Below are 16,814 nucleotides of genomic sequence, written 5' to 3'. Positions count from 1 at the left end.
TCCTGTGTGGTAAACCATTGGCCTTCAACAACTATGTCTTCTCATATTTTCAGGTCTATGAGAATATTCCAGCTTGGAATATTTTAGGACAAGAATACTCTAGGGCTGAACTCAGCTAGTCACTCCTGTTTTACATGACCAATAAGCTGGTTTGGCTCCAGGCTGAGAGCTTGCTTCATGTCTGTTCCCTGTGGATTCATTCTGCAGCCAGGCTAAAGGATCAGCAACTACTCAGGGCATTCTGTTCTCATAACGTATCATAGGAGCGCAGGAGGGCAAGCCCAATCATGCAAGCACATTTAAGCCTCTGCTTATATCATCCCTGCTAACATTCCATTGGCCAAAATAGGTCACATGGCCAAGCCCAGCCTCAGTGGGGCAGGAACCTATACCCTACTCTCCAACAGTGGGAGGGCAAGCGACTGGATATTTGCTGAACAATATTTCCAATAAGCACAGGAAGTATCAGCAAAGGGATAGGTGTAGCACAGAGCACTATGGGGGTGCAAAGGTAGAGTACCTAAAACAGTGTAATCAGGGAAGACATCCAGGAGGAGGCAAACCTTTGGCTCTCAAGAAGTGAGCTGGTTCAAGGTATAGGATTGTGCGTTCAAGGCAGAAGGAGTTCTCCATTTAAATGTATTAGAGAGGGTCACAGGGCCCATTTTGGTAGCTAGTGTTTTGAGCACCTATACAGGGATGAGAAGAAACATTTTTGGAAAGAGGGACAAAGGCCAGATCCCAAGATCATGTCTTCCAGGACTTACAGGACAGATAGTGAAGGAATCTGGTAGTCAGAGGTGATGGCAAGGCCACAAAGGGTGCTAAACAGGGGAGGGAGTAGTCATGACTCCGTCTTTGAAAGATGGACCCTGGTGTGGATGATGAGTAGCGAGATGACCTGGATGGAGTGAGGCCCGTTGACCTACAGGTGAGAGATGAGAAGGGCATGAAAGGAAGAAAACTACAGGATAACAGGTTTAAGAGATAGGATTCTCAGGTCAAAAATATGGAGGAGAGGGGGAGTTGAGAAAGACTTTGAGGTCTCTGTTATTATAGTTGCTCTAATAATTATTCACTGTTACTATTTGTCTTATGATAACTTGGTGAGATGCCAGTGATTTGACGATGGACAAAAAAAGGAACAAAGTGAGTTTTGCAAGCAATAGACTGAGAAATTTATATAATTCAGGGGCATGGTCCTTGATTGGGTTATAAAAGGATATGAACCCTTGGAAAAGAAAGCAATGATTACCATGAGGCATCACAGAAGACTGCCTCTGCTCCCTTTCTAGTGGAGTTATTTGGTATGGGTGAAAGAACTAAGGTCTTGGAGGCACACCAGGGTCTGAATTCCAGGTTCAACACATACTAGTTCTGTGACTCTGAACAAATTCTTTACACTACTCAGCAGCCATTAATTTGACCACTCTGGGACTCAGCTTCATGCTATATAAAATAGGAAAAAGTGTACTCAATGTGGTTATCACGAAAGTTAAAAAAGTTAATGAATGTAAGTGTCCTAGCTCAGGGTTTTCATCTCTCAACAGATATGTTAAGTGTTTACATGGATCAATTCATTTATTTTCATACTCCTTTCTATAACAGTGCCTTCCCTTTTTGTTGTATTTCTTTTAGGTAACTTGAAGCTGCTGAACTTCTTCAAACACAGGCCCTGAGCCTGGCTGGGGTGCCTTCACCTCCTTTGGGACTCTCCCTCACTCTGATGTACAACAGGGCCCCATCTCAATAGTTTCCCAGTTTCTCACTGTATTTCAGCCCCATGCACCCCTCCAGAAGATATCTCACTAGCTCTTTCTCCAAAATGTGTTTACTGCAGAACACCATGTATCACCCCATGAAGAAGAAAGAATTTTGCAAATATGGGGCCTTGACAAAGTTTCCAGAATCTTCCAGACTTCTCAGCTATTATGCATGAGAAGCCTCACACCCTCTCTGAGACAGTCATAAAAGTCCCTATGGGTTCATACTTCTAACATTATCTTTTCCTTGAATGTGAGGCTCTACAACCTCCTCTTTCATGAGGATATAGAAACAATTCTTCTCAGCATTAAAAGCCTGAGAATAAGTGTCCCTTTCACTCAGCTAGGGGAATTATATTTCCCCCGGTATAATGGAAATAGAATTATCACTGGAGTCATTTAAATTTAGATTCACATCTAAGCTGTGCTATAAAAGAGTTATGCAAAAAAGGTGACCTCTCTGCATCTCAGTATTCTCATCTGTAAAAGAGCAATTAATGCCTACCTCATAGGATTGCAAAGGAGGTTGGATTAATTAACAAATCTAAAGTGTGCAGTATAGGTCTGCTGTGCCCCATTCTCCTTCCTCTGTTTCTACCTTCAGGGGCTACTAACGTCTCTGATCTTTTTGGGGCTGTCCTGGCTTGAGCTACAGGGCCATTTAACAGCTTCAGACTACCAGCCAGAAGCATCTAGAATTAGTTTTGATGCTTTGGGTCTGGTATCCAGGGTGCCCTGTTGAAGATCAAATTCTGACTTTCTCAAAGAGTTATATTCAAATGACTCTATCTGAAGTACTTTTCCCACTCATTCTTCACACGTTCATGTCTATTTACTTCATTACTCTTACCACAATCCAGAACTACCTTGCTTATTTATTAGGATGTTTTGTACTGCATCAACTAGAATTTGAAGTACATGAGAGCGTGAGCTGGGTTGTTTCATTTTTGTTGTGTCCCCAGTGTTAGCACACAGATGTGTTATAAACGTTTTGCGATGAATAAATTCTCGTGTGTGCAAGGAGCAGCCATGGGCATCCACAGTTCTATTCAATTTTGACTTTGCAAAAGTCTTCCACCCATTGAATGATGTCTTATTCTTGGATAGCTGCCTTGGTTTCTCTACTTGGCTCTCCATTTCCTGGTGAGTCTCTGGCCCTGTCCTAACCTGTGGCTGACTTGGTTAGGGCTCTGATACTCTGCTCAGATCTTGCCATGCTCTTTCCTCAGTGAGCTAGCTCCTGAATCCTGAAGCCTCACCATCGTCTGGAATCTTGCAACACCAGCTAGGGTGACCTAGTGATACAGCCTGATGCCTTCTTGAGTTCGTTTAGCTATGGCTTGTCTGCATCTTGCTCCTTGCCAGAGGGCAACTATGGCCAGAAATTACACAGGAGATTAGAAACTATATATTATGTTTCCTAACTATGTTGATAGAACCAGCGTTAGGAGCAAGTTCATGGCTTCCTCTTCCTGCTGCTTCTTCAACTTTGTGATCTTCATCATCATCATCACCATCATCACTACCATGACCCCCATCACTGTCATCACCAGCATTAACCATCATCACCAACATCACATCACCATACTCACCAACATCACCATCATCTTCACCATCATCACCATCATAATTACCATCACTATCATCACCATCATCCTTATCATCGCCAACATCATCATCATTATTGTAATTATTTGCACAGCATAGAGGTTAAGAACTCAGTTTATCTAGATTTGCTCCACCACTAGTTAAGTTGAGCTCACCACTCAGCCTGTCCTTATGTCCTGATCTGTACAGTGCAGATGATAATTTTACCATAAGCTTTTTTTTTTTTTGAGACAGAGTCTCGCTCTGTTGCCCAGGCTGGCTGCAAACTCTGCCTCCCAGGTTCATACCATTCTCCTACCTCAGCCTCCCGAGTAGCTGGGACTACAGGCACCCACCACCACGCCCGGCTAATTTTTTGTATTTTTAGTAGAGACGGGGTTTCACCGTGTTAGCCAGGATGGTCTCGATCTCATGACCTTGTGATCTGCCCGCCTCAGCCTCCCAAAGTGTTGGGATTACAGGCGTTAGCCACTGCACCTGGCCCATAAGATGTTTTTATAAAGATCTAATAAAAATACAAGACAGACAACAAGTACAGTGTATACAATAGGCACTTTGTGTTATGAATATTATTACTAATAGTATCTACCATTTATTATATAAGAAGGTTTACTAGAAATCAAGTATTGAACTTTGCTGAACTATTTCCATCCATTAATTCATCAATATTTAGAGAAATTCTGCTATATGTGAGGCACTATTCTGGACTCTAAAATGATGTTTTCTCTAGTAGTGGACACAACCGACAAGGCCTCCATTCTTATGGAGCTTATATCTCATGAGAAGACAATGAAAAACCTCATAACAATATTTTTATCTGGAAAAATTACTCCTATTTTAAATTAAAAACTAGCTTGGATTCTTTTTTTTTTTTTTTTGAGATGGAGTCTCGCTCTGTCACTCAGGCTGGACTGCAGTAGCACAATCTCGGCTCACTGCAAGCTCTGCCTCCCAGGTTCACACCATTCTCCTGCCTCAGCCTCCCCAGCAGCTGGGACTACAGGCACACACTGCCACGCCAAGCTATTTTTTTTTTGTATTGTTAGTAGAGACGGGGTTTCACCCTGTTAGCCAGGATGGTCTCGATCTCCTGACCTCATGATCCACCCACCTCAGCCTCCCAAAGTGCTGGGATTACAGGCATGAGCCACCGCGCCTGGCCAATGAAGGGATACGGTTCACTTAATAATCTCATAAATTGGAACTTATTACCCCTGTGCCTCTTGCATAGCTCCAGACAAATATTTGTGAGAGGTGAAATGGCTGTTTGCTACCAATATTTTATGTGACGCTTCATTTTTTGATTCCTCAGATAACTACTTATGATGCATTAACCCATTTGTGCAGAAGGTTGCAGTTTTTTGAATTTTTGCTGAGTGAAAAATCAGACCTTGGTGATGACCTTGAGCAGTAGGGAGCAAATAACTCCCACATGCATAGCATTGCAATAATGGAACACTCTTTGCATAAGTAGGTTAACAGGATCATGAAAGCATAGTTATTTGTGTAACTAATTATGCAACTATTTTTTTTCCTCAACTTTAAAACACAGTAAGGGACCAGTTATTTTAAAAATACACCACAGAGACAAGTAGTTTCTTTTTAACTCAGTTTTGGTTTGTTGTTTGTTAAGGCCATTGGTTGGCATAAAGAATACAAAAACAGGAAGAGAAACAAGAATAGAAAGATGAAACAGAAGCAGCAGCAAAGAAAATGAAGAGGAACAAGAAAATAACAAGAAGAAAATACAAACTGGAAGAAAGGAAAAAGAACAGATGCAGGAATTGGAAGGCCTATTATGATACCTTTTATCCCTTCCCCAATTCATGACATTTGAAAAAGTCCAAGACTATCACAACAAAAAACAAGCAAAAAGATACACAAATAGTTAAGAATCTGTGTATCTTTTTGTTAAGAATGAGACAATGGTGCCACTCACGCCTGCCTCAGGCACTAGCAGGAGGAGGGCACCCTTTAGAGATGGCAGGAAAAGGGGGAGGACTCCTTCTTGCTCTAGGTGCACCTCCACCACTGCCACCATGGCCCACAGTACAGCACCGGCAAGTTCCTCCCCACCCCAGGTCGGGCTGGGTCCTGCAGTGCTCCAGGTCCCCAGACTTGCTGCTGCTACCACCACTAGCACCGATGCCAATACAACTGCTGTCGCCCTCAATGCGCCAGCCCACCCTGCAAGGCTCCTACCACCTGGACCTGCAGTAGCCCTCCTACTGCTCCGGGGGAGCTGCAGTCTCTGTTGCTGCCACCAACCGCATGAGGCGAGCTGCAAAGCCATGCCATCTGCAGGCTCCAATGTACCAGAGATGACTCCTCCTCTTCCTCCTCCTCCAGCCTGGCTTGGAGCAGCTAGATGGGCAAAGCTAGAAAAGCCTAAAACGGGATGCAGGGAGTGGTAGCATTAGAGCCTCATCTTGTCACGCTGGCCACTGGGTGGCAGGGACCAGTTTCAGCAAAGGCACTCACACCCACCCTCCAAAGTCCAGCCTCTCCTTCTGGCAAAAGCTGGCCAGGAACTGGGGCCCAGGGTGAGTGTGTGTGCCTTTGCTGAAACCAGCCCTAGGTCAGGTCCTGCTGGACAGAAATTGCTGGGTCCACCAGGGCTGCACTCCTCAGGGAGCAGGAGTAGGAGAAACTCAGGCCCAGCCAGCCCTGCCCACCCAAGTTCTGGTTCCCGTTCCTGATGCCTCCACCCACAGTGCCCTATCCCCCCACCCCCACCGCAGTGGTGCCCACTACTCCCTGCCCAGTAGTCCCAGGTGGTCTCTGCAACACAGAGCATGAGAGCATGGGCCAGGGAACCACAGTGGGTGTGGGGGCCCTGTCATACTCAAGATTGTGCAAGGAGGAGGAGATCGCTCTCTAGAGTCTGGAATTGGGGAAGAGGAGAATGGTCCCTTCCTTGGAGACCACCTGAAGGAGGAAGGAGGCCACTGCTGTCACTGCCACCTCTGCAGCCTGCCAACGCCACTAGCAGTGTAGCCCCTGATAGCACCCCTAACCTGCCGCCTGCTGCCTGCCACCAACAGTGTAGCCCCTGGATAGCACACCAAACAAACCCCGCACCAGCTGCAGGGTGTGTAACCCCAATATCCCCCCCAAAGCACCCTCCCTCCCCCACAGCAGGCAGTGTAGCACCCGATAGTGCCCACAACCTGACCCAGCCACGGGTGTTGCTGCACTAGATAGCACCCCAAACCTGCCCCCCCAACCCCACCTCGAGCAGTGCAGCTCCTGATAGCACACCCCCAGTCACGGACAGTGCAGCACCCGACAATGCCCCTAAACCACCCCCTACTGCCAGCATTGTAGCCCCAAAGAACTCCACCCAACCCACTCCCTGCCACCGGTAGTGCACAGAAGATAGCACCCCTAACCCATCCCCCGCCACTGGCAGTACACGTTAGTGCACACAACCTGCCTCCCCACACCACCCCCACCACTGCAGGCAATGTAGCCCCCCATAGCCAGCCAACCTGCCCCACTGCCAGCAATTCAACCCCAGAGAGTGCCCCCAACCAGCCTCCTGCCACAGGCAGTGCAGCCTCTGGTGGTGAGACCCAATGGGACACCCAACCCCTGCCCCCAGAGGCAGGCAGTGCAGCCCTGGAAAACTCACCTACCCCACGACATTTCTACCACTCTAGCTGAGCTGTAGTGTCCGACGTCGCCACCAACCCCAGCGAGGGGAGCCTCGGTGGCGCAGGCTTCAGCCTCCAACATGCGGCAATGCCTCTCCCTTCTCCTTATCCTCCAGCCTGGCAGGAAAAACTCCCACTGCCCGTCGCCCTCCTACTGCTCCGTCGCCACCACCAACCACAGCGAGCCAGTGCCCCGGGCTCCAGCCAGTGGCAGGCAGTGGCCTCTTCTCCTAGTTCTCTAAGCCACGTACACAGCGCTAACACAGAAGAGCCTAAAATGACCTGACACTGCCTCTGCATGCTTTATATACTGAGGTTACGCACCTGCGGTTCCTGGACTACATGTTCTGATTGGATGAGAGAAAACCCGAAGGCCTACTCTAATTGGACTTTATTTTCATGCTGTGATTGCATGTTTTAAGACTTGCTCTCATCCAATCAGAACATGATAATAAAGTCCAATCTGAGTAAGCCTGGAGGTTTTTTCTCATCCAATCAGAACATGCAGTACAGGAACCCCCATGTGCATAACTCTGATGCCGAAGGGAAGTCAGGCCCTTCCAGTTTCCCATATCTTCCTGTCGAGTTGCTCAGTCTCTGGCTTAGAGGACCAGGAATGGGAAATCCCCAGCTGTAGGCTGGAGCGTGCAACACTGCGGCTCACCTCGCTGCGGTTGGTGGTGTCAACAGAGACTGCAGCGTGGCTGGACTGTTGAGCTGCTCAGTGCCTGGCTTGGAGGACCAGGAATGGGAAATCGCTGGCAGTACGCTGGAGGCTGGAGCTTGTGACCCCACAGCTCGCCTCCCTCTGGTTGTTGGTGGTGACTGTTGGTGGTGGCCACGGAGACTGCAGCGCGGCTGGAGTGGTAGGAGAAGGAAACTAGTTTTGGGATAGATGGACGAGGGTAAACAGGGTGGTTGGTGCCAAAGGGAAAAGAGGGTAGCGAGCACGAGAAGGCGTTGCAAAAGGACGGTGGGGAAAAGATGGTGGGAAAAAGTTTTTGGATAGATGGAGGGGGAAAAAAGTTTGGAGAGTGGGAGGGAGGGAAGGTTTTGCAGAAAGATGGTGGGTAAAAAGTTTATGGGTAGGTGGAGGGGGAAAAGAGAGTGGCAAGTGGGAGGAGGAAAGAGAGGGTGGGGGGAAATGGGGGTGAGCAGTAGGGAGAGAAGGTTTTGTGAAAAGAGTGGGGAGAAAAGTTTTTGGGTAGATAGAGGGGGAAAAGAGGGTAACAAGTGGGGAAAGGAAAAAGAGGGTAGCCAGCTGGAGGAAGACAAGGTTTTGCTAAAAGACAGTGGGCAAAAAAGAAAGATGGTGGAGAAAGAAAAGACGGTGGGTAAAAAGTGTTTGGAGGGGGGAAAGAGGGTGACGAGGAGGAGAAAAGAGGGTGGTGAGAGGGAGCAGGGAAAGAGGGTGGGAAAAAGATGAGAAAATAGTTTGGGGTAGACGGAGGGCAAAAAAAAGTGGCAAGCAGGATAGTGGAACGAAGAGAATGAGTGGGAAGAGGGGGGAAGACTTTGTGAAAAGACGGTGGGGAAAATTTTGGGGGATATGATGGAGGGGGAAAACAGGGAGGTGAGCAGGAGTGGGGAGATGGCTTTGTGAAAAGATGGTGGGGAAATGTTTTTGGGTAGATGGAGAAGGGAAGGAGGGTGGCAAGGAGGGGCAGGGGTTTAGACGATGAGGAAAACAGTTTTTGGGTAGATGAAGCGGGAAAAGAGGGTGGTAAGCAGCAGGAATGGGGAGAAGGCTTTGGGAAAAGACAGGGGAAAATGTTTTTTCCTGGATGAAGGATCAAGAGTGATGAGAGCAGGAGAGGGAAAACAAGGGTGGCCAGGGAGAAGGGGGAAAATACAGTGGGAAATAACAGTGCGGAAAGTGGGTAGATGCATGGGGAAAAGGATGGTAAGCGGGAGAGTAGAGAAGGCTTTGTGAAATGACGGTGGGGAAAAATGGTGGGGAAAAAGTTTTGGGGTAGATGGAGGAAGAAAAAGGGTGGCAAGAGGGAGGGGGCCAAAGGCGGTCGGGAAAAGAAGGTGGGGAAATAATGGTGGGAGACAAAGGTTTTGGGTAGATATTTTTCTGATTTTTAAAATCAGATTATTTGTATTTTTGCTTTTGAGTAGTTTTATTTCTTTATTTTTTTTTATTAACCCCTTGCCTGATGCATAGTTTCCAAATACTTTCTGCCATTCTCTGGATTGTTTCTTAATTCTACTGCTTCCTCCACCTTGCTGAAGCTTTTAAGTTTAATGTAATTGCATTTGTCTATTTTTGCTTTTGTTGCCTGTGCTTTTGATGTCTATTTGAAAATTCCTTGTTCTAACCAATTGAACGAAGCATTCATTCTATGTTTTTTTCTCTAGTGGTTTCACAGTTTCAGGTCCTAAATCTTTGAGTTGATTTTTGTGTATGTTAAGATAATGGTCTAGATACAGTCTTCTACATGTGGGTTGGGCTTTCGTAGCACAGTTTATTGAAGAGATTGTCCTTCCCGAATGTGTGTTCTTGGTGCCTTTGTTAAAAATGAGTTCACTGTAAATGTGTGAATTTCTGTTTTCTGTTTTATTTGTCTATGTCTGTCTGTCTGTCATTCATCTCTTTCTCTGTCTCTCCTGCCCCCCTTTTTTTTGACAGTACCATGTTGCTTTGGTTACTATAGATTTGTAGTATATTTTGAAATCAGGAAGTGTCATGCCTCCAGCTTTTTTCTTTTTTTTCAAGATTATTTTGTCTACCTGAGGTATTTTGGATTTCCATGTGAATGTTAGTTTTTTATTTCTATGAAGAATGTCTTTTGTAATTTAACATGGATTGCACTGTTTCTGTAGATCACATTGGGTGATATAGATATTTTAACAATATTCTAGTGCATGGACATAGGATATCTTTCCATTTACTTGTGTCTGCTTTAATATCTCATCAATGTTTTATAGTTTTCATTGTGGGATCTTTCTTAAAGAAGAGATATAGTTGGTTTCCTTGCCTAGATATTCAAAAGTTGATAGGATTTTATTCATGGTATAACATAGTTAAAAATATTAAACATAATTGTATTTAGTTTTGTTGAATACCTATTTGTGTGGTATATTACATTTATTTTTGTTAATATTAAATTTTAAATATTTTAAGTGTACTTGTGCATTTTATATATTTATATTATATACCATTATTTTACTTTGGATTCTCTCATTTAAAGTCATAGCCAAAGTTATCCTATTATTCATTTTTTGTGCTATGCATTTAATATTTTCGTATATTTCTTTTTTTTATTTTCAGGTAGTATATATTGCATTGTATTTAAAACCACCACAAGAGGCAGGAAATGGGGAGTTGTTACTCAGTGGCTTTAGAATTACAGTTTTGCCAGATGGAAAATTTCTGCAAATCTGTTGCACAGCAGTGTGAATATAGTTAATACTTATGATCTGTACACTTAAAATGATTAAGATGGTAAATTTTATATGTATTTTTGCTATAATTTAAAAACCACCATCACAGGTTTGAAGTATAAATAGTAACTTATTTTGTATAATATTGAGTAGGTTCACATCAATAACAAAAGCCTAATACTAATAAGAGTTAATTGACTTATTTATAATATAGTCAGTGATGGAAAAATTCAAACTCACTGTTACCTCAGATATATACATTTGAAAGTTATGACATTTATCAAAGAAAATGACAAATATTTAAAAATATTTGAATACTTAAATATCATGCTTACTGTTTGCAGAGTTTTAATCACTCTATGAAAGTAAATTATTAGGGTAAAACACCATGCAAAACATATTTCCTGAAAAATATATACTTGTCCTGTGCTATTAAAATATTGATAATCAATAAATTCCAGAGTTCAATCCAAATTCAATCTCTTGACAATTCAGGAAAGTCACAACATGAAAAATTCTATTTCTGAAATATTGAAGCAAGCATTGATAAAACTAGTAAGTGAGAAGAGAGGCTTTGTCATAGCAAAAAAATACATATGTACATTTAAAAAATTTCAGGCATAATTATTTTTGTATCTTTTTGCTTGTTTTTGGTTGTGATAGTCCTGGATGTTTTCAAATTTTATGAATCAGTGAGGGAAAAATAGATTTATCATATAAGAGGGTTTCTAAATTCCCTCACCTGCTTTTTCTCCTTTCTTCTTGACTTGTCTTCATCTTCTCATCTTATTCTTGCTCCTCTTCATTTTCTTAGCTGCTTTTTCTATTTCTTGTTTGTATTCTTATTTCTTCTCCATCTCTTCCTCTTCCTTTTTTTCTTTTTTCCCTACACAATGGAATTAACAAACAACAAAGCAAAACTGTATTACAAATAAATGCCAGTGTGTTATATTTTTAAAAAATAATCTGTCCATTACAATGTTTTAGAGATGTGGCAAAAAGTTAGTTGCATAACTAGATACTGGAATAGCTATGTTTTTTTAAAGATCTATAACCCTACTAATATGTTGTAAATAGTTATTCAAGGAATAAAAAAATTTAATGCTAATTTTATATTAGCAGCATAGAAAATATTAGTGGCAGAAACTATTTCACCTCAAAGCTAAAAGGAAATTCTTATATAACATGATAAATAATGCAACCACTGTACAAGAAATCACAATATTATCATTGTATTTGTCTAAATGTTATTTGAGAATCTTCAGTGCACATATTTAAGAATTAGCTTTAAAGGAACATTTTTTTCTATATGATAAATCATACACATTATAAACTTAGACCAATATTAATCTTATTAGGAAGAATAAATTAGAGAATAAGTACTCACTAATGTTTTGGGTTATATATATATACCCTTTTCAAATCTGTTGAAATTTTGCATTCTTTGATGAAAAAAATACACTATGTGAGTTTATTTTATGTCAGTTATACCTCAAAACTGTTATAAGTAATTTATTTCAACTGAAATGATACACCTTACTTTTGATCTAAGAATTACGTAGTTTTTGATGCTGAATCTTTACCAAGCACAAATTCATTGACTTGTAGCCAGTCAGTCAGTTCAAGTAAAATCATTAAACACATTCCTGAACTATGCAAAATAATATTTACCATATTGTTATGTGAGTTTAAATTGATTTATAAATATTAAGGTAAATAAACAATTTCTTTTCTACTCTAATGAAATAATGTCTTAGCAACAAATCTTGAATATCTGAGTTCGATCTGATATCACAGAAGAAGGTCTTCCAAGCACATATACAAAGAAGAAAAAAAGAAAATATTAATGCGTTGGAAATAAACAAAACTAATCTGTAGCCAAAAAGCTTATAAAATAATTAACAAAAGGTAACAAAATGGAAAAAATGGCTTTTAAATAAACCATACCTGATAAACCAGATAAATCTTACTCATTGGCTACAAATTAGTTACAGAACTCTAAAAAATGGAAAGTGATCAAAACATATAAAAAGACCAAAAATTGCAAATTTCTACAAAAATAAAAATATACTTAACCTCATTATTACAAAAAAGATAAGTATGTTCCTTTTGCCTCCACAATTGATGGATTTTGAAATGACACAGATATTGAGAAAAATGGGTAGAAGATAACCTGTTACACACTTCTATTGGATGTGAGAACACACAACATGTCTACAAAAAAATTTTAAAACACAGCTAATAATTCTATACTAGTATAAGTTGTTCCATAACAAGACATACAATACTGTAGATCAGACAACTAAAGATATACAAATACTGTGGCACAGACAAAGTAGAAATATATATTGTCACATATTAGTCTGGATATATGCAAAAGTCACATGGGTAATAAACTCCAATTTACGTGATCATTAAGTGAACTATATTTGCGGAGTCCTAATTGGGGAAAAGAAGTCAGGCTGGTAGGAGCAAGGGAAAGCAAAAAGAGAAAGCAGATAAGCCACAAATCTGCCTTTCTTCATGGTCCAGGACTCATAGCTGTCCTGCACAAGTAGCTCACTGTCTTCCTGTGCCCAGCTATCACCAGACACCTGCAAGTTAGCTCACTGCAACCTTATACACAAAGCCTTCTTCAATAGACAGCATGAACACCGTGCTATAAAATCTCCGGCAAGCTTTTGTTTCCTTGCGGTGAGCTTCTGCTGACTTGCCCATTGTCTCCCTGGTAACATATTTTTCTACTTTCTCTAATAAATCTGCCTTTCTTTACCTACAACTCTCTTTGTAAATTCTTTTACCCCTACACCAACAGCCATCATTCTCCCATAACAATATTCCTTTCATTTTATTTCTCTGCCATCATTTCCAAAAGTATTGTCATCTGCATGAACAAACCTGGTTTATCACCATGACTTTGCAACGGGAAGGGGAAGGGGGTAGAAGATGAAGTGCATGTTTTAAGGCCAAAATTTAGTAAAGTCAGTGATCATTTCCACTCATATCCCATTGTTACAAACTGTGGCACATAACCATAGCTGTTGGAAGGTAACACTAGCCAATAAGTCCTCTAGATGGATAATTAAAATAACTTTAATTATTAGCTTTATTCATGGTAGTTTATTCACTTTCTTTTTTTGTTTTTGTTTATATTTTTATTCCGATTGGTTTTTGGGGAACAGGTGGTATTCTATGACATAAATAAGTTGTTTAGTAGTGATTTCTGAGCTTTTGGTGCACCTATTACCCAAACAGTATGCACTGTACCCAATGTGTAGTCTTTTATTCCTCACTCCCCTCCCCACTTTCCCCCAAGTCTCCAAAGTCCATTATATCTCATGCCTCATGCCTTAAGTGTTCCCTTTTCACAATATGCATGTCAACATCTATTTTTTATTATTATGGCCATTCTTGCAGGAGTAAGGTGGTATCACATTGTGGTTTTGATTTGCATTTCCCTGATCATTAGTGATGTTGAGCATTTTTCCTTATGTTTGTTGGCCATTTGTGTATCTTTTGAGAATTGTCTGTTCATGTCCTTTGCTCACTTCTTGATGGGAGTGTTTGTTTTCTTTTGGCAGATTTGTTTGAGTTCTTTGTAGATTCTGGATAATAGTCCTTTGTCAGATGTATAAATGAATTCAACAAAGTTTCAGGATACAAAATTAATGTACAGAAATCAGTAGCTCTGCTATACACCAACAGAGACCAAGCTGAGAATCAAATCAAGAACTCAACCCCTTTTACAATAGCTGCAAAAAAAACCACACGCACACACACACAGACCCTCTTAGGTTTATATCTAAACAAGGACATGAAAGACCTCTACAAGGAAAACTACAAAACACTTCTGAAAGAAATTATAGATGACACAAACAAATGGAAACACATCCCATGCTCATGGGTGGGTAGAATCAATATGGTGAAAAGGACCATACCACCAAAAACAATGTACAAATTCAGTGCAATTCTCATCAAAATACCACCATCATTCATCACAGAGCTAGAGAAAACAATCCTAAAATTCACAGGAAACCAAGAAAGAGCCCACATAGCCAAAGCAAGACTATGCAAAAAGAACAAATCTGGAACATCACATTACCCAACTTCAAACTCTACTATAAGGCCATGGTCATCAAAACAGCATGGTACTGATATGAAAATAGGCTCATAGATCAATGGAAAGAATAGAGAACCCAGAAATATAACCAAATACTTACAGCCAACTGATCTTAGACAAAGCAAACAAAAACATAACATGGGGAAAGGACACCCTGTTCAACAGATGGTGCTGGGACAATTGGCAAGCCACATGCAGAAGAATGAAACTAGATCCTCATCTCTCATCTTTTTTTTTTAAAGGCTTGTTTTATTTTAATGGCTGATCTATGTAATCACAGAGGGCAGTATGTACAGACAAAAGGGGAGCTTTTATTTCTTGGTCTCTTCCTCTTTGGGCAGTCTTGATGATCTCTTCCTTCTTGGCCTGGAGGCACTCTTCAAGGTGCTTGCGTGCCTCCTAGGTCTTAGACCTGGGGGCCTCAGCCTGGTCAGCCAGGAGCTTCTTGTGGGCCTTGTCTGCCTTCAGCTTGTTGATGTGTTCCATGACAATCCACTTGTTTTTGAATACATTCCCCTTTACCTTCAGGTACAGGCTGTGATACATGTGGCCATCAATCTTCTTCGATTCACGGTATCTTCTGAGCAGCCGGTGCAGTATTTTCCTCATCCATGTGACCTTCTCTGGCATTTGGGCATTGGCTGTACGCTTCTGCTTACCTATGCCCATGTGCCTGCCCTTCTGGCAGGCCAAGGTGTTTTTCCAGCATTGAGCCTGGGAATGGACAATCACAGGCTTGTGGATGATCAGCCCATCTTTGATCAGCTTCTGGATCTGCTGATGAGAGTTGGCATTAGCAATTTCATTGGTCTCACTGGGGTCCAACTAGACCTCCTTCTTGCCACAGTGGAGGACACTAGAGGCGAGCCTCTTCTGAAGCCTGAGCAGTACTCATGGCTGCAGCCGCAGCAGCAGAAGGAAAGAGCTCTGTCATCTTATATAAAAATCAAGTCAAGATGGATCAAAGACTTAAATCTAAGACCTGAAACCATAAAAATTCTAGATGATAACATCAGAAAAACCCTGCTAGACGACTGGCTTATGCAAACACTTCATGACCAAGAACCCAAAAGCAAATGCAACAAAAAGATAAATAGATGGGACTTAACTAAAAAGCTTCTGCACAGCAAAAGAAACAATCAGCAGAGTAAACAGACAACCCACAGAGTGGTAGAAAATCTTCTCAAAGTTTATTCACTTTCAATCAGTTCTAATTGAAAGTTGCCACATCCAAAAAGCTTTTGTGGTCATAGTTCTTAAACTTATCAAACTTCCTCTTATATTTAATGTTGCCTATATTCTCCCAAATCTCCTCTGTCAGAAATTCAATGGTAATTAATTTTATGGCACCTGAAACCTCTTATTTTGATATGCAGATTACCTGGCAATCATGTGGATAAATAAAAATAATGCAGTGCGCTTCAAAAGTTTCTAAGCAAAGCAATTCCTTCTTTTTGTTGTAGTTTTCACTTTTAGAAGTAGATGCATTTTTTATACCAAATTCTCGAATTTGATATTCACAGAATGTTTAATTTTGAGGGTTCTTTGCATATTAGGGATCCCAGCACTGGTTGGAGACAGAATTTGCAAATTCAGGCAGACTAATTTTATTGCACTTTACTTTATTGCTTTATTTTTATCGTATTTTGCAGATATTGCTCTTTTCTTCTTTTTTCTTTCTTTCTTTCTTTTTTTTTTTACAAATTGAAGGTTTATGGCAAAACTGCATCCAAAAAGACTGCCATTTTTCCAATAGCATGTGCTCACTTTGGGTCTCTGTGTCACATTTTGATAATTCTCACCATATTTCAAACATTTGAATTATTACTATATCTGTTATGGTGATCTGTGATCAGTGATCTTTGACGCTATCATTGTCATTGGTTTGGGGCACCATGAACAGCACCCACATAAGACGGTGAACCTAATCCATACATGGTGTGTGTGCTCTGACTGCTGCACCAGCCAGCTGTTTATCCAGCTGTCTGTCTCTCTCTCCTCAGACCTCCCTATTCCCTGAGACCCAACAATATTGAAAATACAATAATCCGTAAGCCTGCTATGGGCTCGTAAGTGTTCAAGTGAAAGGAGGAGTTGCACATCTCTCACTTTAAATCCCAAACTCAGCTACCGAGGAAAGCATGTGGAAAGCTCAGACCAGCACGCTAGGCCTTTTGCACGAAACAGCTAGCCAGTTGTGAATACAAAGGAAAAGTTCTTGAAGGAAATTAAAAGTGCTAAGCCAGTGAACGCACAAATGATAAGAAAGCAAAACAG

At 41.5% G+C, this 16,814-nt stretch overlaps 1 pseudogene; it reads right to left on the bottom strand.

The window, feature by feature from the left end:
• Nucleotides 1-14,848: 14,848 nt before the first annotated feature.
• LOC100968493 (large ribosomal subunit protein eL19-like) lies at nt 14,849-15,471 on the bottom strand (annotated as a pseudogene).
• Between the last annotated feature and the right edge of the window lie 1,343 nt (nt 15,472-16,814).

This window comes from Pan paniscus, chromosome 13, assembly GCF_029289425.2.
Source record: "Pan paniscus chromosome 13, NHGRI_mPanPan1-v2.0_pri, whole genome shotgun sequence".
In the NCBI taxonomy this organism is placed as follows: Eukaryota; Metazoa; Chordata; class Mammalia; order Primates; family Hominidae; genus Pan; species Pan paniscus.
Note: the sequence above shows the minus strand (reverse complement) of the source record. Positions and strands in the feature narration are given on the sequence as shown.